We start from the raw sequence: 3644 nt of genomic DNA on the forward strand, positions 1-3644 counted from the left end.
CACCCCTTCAAAAAGCAAAGAGCATTCTGTTTTCAAGGATAGTCACGCGCCGATACCTCCTAATGGAGTTCTGTAATATGAGGCCATTTTCAAGGAAAGAAGAAAAGATTTCCCGTGTTTGTTTCTTCACGTTTGCACTGCTTTTATTAAAATGGTCTGCTATGAGCTGTGTCATATATGTAAAATGATACAGCCTCAGATTTGACTGAACTGGAGGTTTAATGGAAAAGCATTTTGTGAGAAAATGTTCACAGCTATGTAGCCTTAGAAACTAGGGAGGTAGAGCTGGAGGTCGGGGAGGGCTATGAATATGGAGAGCCAGGAGATGGGAAAATCACAAGGGAGGCAACTGCGCAGCCAGGATGAAAGATGAGAGCTTCAGCAGAAAATGGATGAAGCTAAGCGAGCAGGGGGAAGACGCCTTGTGACAGCGGGTGGATTTGTTCCATCCAGCCCCAAATAGGAGCAGGAAACATAAGTTTGCTTGGAGTGAAGAAAAATCAATCAGAAATTTTTCACGTATGATTGTGAGACTATAGAAAACTCCAGGACATCCTGGAATACTGCACCACTTATCCTAATCGGAGGGTGAGTCAGCACTCAATTATGTGCAGTCAATTTTATATTCAGTTTTCTATGCGTTGGCGACAAAGCAATTTAGATAATACGGTCATATAGCAGAATCACCTTCCTTACAAGTCTGAGTTACATTAGCTGAAATAAAAAGTATGTCAGCGCTCATTTTCCAGCGTATAAGATAATCACCGCGTGGGATAAAGAAGAAATCTCTTCTTCCCATTGCCCATGTAATCGTGCAACACGGCTGCTCTCTCTCTTCCCTGAAGCCGTTGCTTATGGCTATTCCTGAGACCAGACAGATCTGCTGCTGCGTGCAGACACCGTCTGCAGCCCTGCACACTGATCACAGTGTGCTGCATAAGAGCTCCTACTGGCTTTACTCGAGACAAAACACTCTGCTGTAAGGAAGTGGGTTGTATACACGAACGTATGTGAGGTTTGCTCCTTTGTCCATCACATGGTGAAGACCTGTGATGAGTGAAATAGAAGACGTCTGTTCTCTTCCTGCCACAGCTTTATTGGCATGAAAAGCCACAAGAGCAATGTCCTGGGAGATCTCTAGATGTGGCTCCGGGTTTAAATGATGCTTGCCATTAATTCAGGAAAGACGTTACGCTAATTTTAACTTTTCTTTCTTCATCTCTTAAAGCACATACTATATTATTTTGGAGCAATTATACTTTCAGGAATCAAAGCTTGGAGAGGAAATGAGCGGTTTACTATGCTTTAAACCAATGATTTAAACTGGATGATCGTTTCAATATCGCTGACAGCTTCAGTCTTCCATGAACTACTCCTTACACGAACAGGATAACGGAACTGCATTAAAAACCACTCTGCGCATCCCAGGAGCAACCACACAGCTGAACCTTAATTCCATTCCATCATTCCTACTGTCATAACTCCGCAGACTTTAAAGCGTTGAATAAGAGCCAGATATAGAGCACAGTCAAGAGAAATTTCCATTGGATTTTCTTCCATGGATAATGCCCTTAAAGCCCCAAAGTCAAACCCTCCTCTGCCATAAGCTGGCATTTCTTTGTCCAGCTAGAGCTTTGTGTCTACTTCAGGCTCATGGAATTCCCTTGGATGAGCTCAGCATTCTCTGAATGCTTTTTAGCTGTCGTGGTCAAGTTTACCCACTAATACTTTTTTTTTCCCTTCTGATTTATTGCACAGAAAGACCAGTGCTGCATAGAGACGTACCTAAACTTGCATTTAGATCTTGAAAGCATTCTGCTTAGAACCTGTGTCACATGTTCAGAGCCACCAGGTTCCTGCTCCCCTGAAAGGATGCACCCTCAGTTTTCTATTAATGTGAAGACAGTTTCCAATGGTCTTCCTCTCATGAGAATGAGTTTCATACTGTACCCATCAAGATGCTGACATCTGAACTTCTCTTACTTTGAAGCCACCATCATTCAAATTGTCACAGTCTGACAGCACAGTAGGTTGACTCGGCGCTTCTCAAATGGATGCTCTCACACCCGGTATCAGTACATGCAACCTTTGGCTTTCCTGCATTTTCCATCACTCAAGATGCCTCCCTTGTCTTCTTGGAAGGCTGGAGAGCAGCACGGGGCCAGCCTCGCAGAGCCAAAGCACCCACGGCTGGGAGTGCCAGAGGGTGAGAATTCAGAGCAGTGGTTTAGGCATCAAGGAAAGCTTGGATCGTTGCCTCAATAAGGTGAGTGTCCACTTACTTCCAAGAGAGTCCTCGGGCATTTGGGGGCATCTTTTTTACCCTAACTGAAGATAATCGGAATGACAGAAAATTAGGAAAAGGACTTCTGTGTTTATCAGGCATTGTTGAGAAGCAAATGTCCCTCCATTGCTCTTGCGTTAGTTTAAGCAGACTGAATGAAAGCAGTCTTTTTCCCTCACGCTCAGTTTTTCACATTTAGTATCTCTCAGTTAAAAGGACTGACCAGCTTGCATGAATTTCACCTCATAGGAAACAGATATACCAGTTTTCCTGGAAAATATCAAGTAAGCAAAATTCTTCAGCAAGTTCTTAATGAAACCTACTGTTATAAGAAACTTTTCAGTCTGCCTTCATCTATCATAAATTAAAAGGGCAAAAAATCAGCCTTTCATCTTCAGCGTTTATTTCTGATCCCCATAAAATAATTAAGGTGAGCAGTCCTTACAGCTTAACAAGCAGCTTTCTGTCTCTTTAAAACTGTTTATGAATCACTGTAACAAGAATAACGAGTAATCTGAAGCTGACTGATGAAGCTACGTGGCTATCAGCTAGGACAATCCCAGCCTCATAGCTTTGTCTGTCAGCCGACCCCGCAGAACTGACTGGCATTAAACTGGCAGTATCCCAGAGCAAAAGTTAACTCGAGGAAAAAATTGTATTGGATTTTAATAAGACTTTCCTCAAAGGTCAACCTCTCTACGGTATAAAATCAATTTTTCTTCCCTTCTTCTACTTCAGTCTGTTTTCTCATCGCTACAGAAAATTCTGATCCTCATGAAATATTTCCCATTGCCTTTTTTCCACCTCATCCTTATCACGGTATCTGTCTGCCTGTGAGCGCTCATTGTCTCAGCCATTTTACTTGGATTCATTTCTCCCCATTTCACACTCCGTTCCTGGCCTTCTCTGGATCGGTTCCCCTTTCTCACACCAATTATCAGGCTGCTCTTCTGCAACAGATCCCGCCTTGTAGTAGCCCCAGGACACAAAATCTTTTTTACTTCATCCCTGAAGGTGGCTGAAACTTTGGGAACAGCTGAGCTTTGGTGCAAAGTCCTGACTGAAGCATGTCAGATTTTTCCTAGTTTTAATCTTTCTTTCTTACTGAGCAGATGCCCTCTGTATTTTGCCTGGGACTCCAGTAACTTTAGCCAAGTAGAGTACCACGCCACTTATGAGTGAACGATGTCCTCGTGAGCCCTGTGCTCCTGCAGGTCAGTCCCCTTTACTTTTATTTGCCCAGCAAAATAATGTTTTCTCTTTTTCTCTTTCTTTTTCTCTTTCTTTCTTTCTTTCTTTCTTTCTTTCTTTCTTTCTTTCTTTCTTTCTTTCTTTCTTTCTTTCTTTCTTTCTTTCTTTC

The sequence above is a fragment of the Numida meleagris genome, chromosome 17, assembly GCF_002078875.1.
Source record: "Numida meleagris isolate 19003 breed g44 Domestic line chromosome 17, NumMel1.0, whole genome shotgun sequence".
Taxonomy (NCBI): Eukaryota; Metazoa; Chordata; class Aves; order Galliformes; family Numididae; genus Numida; species Numida meleagris.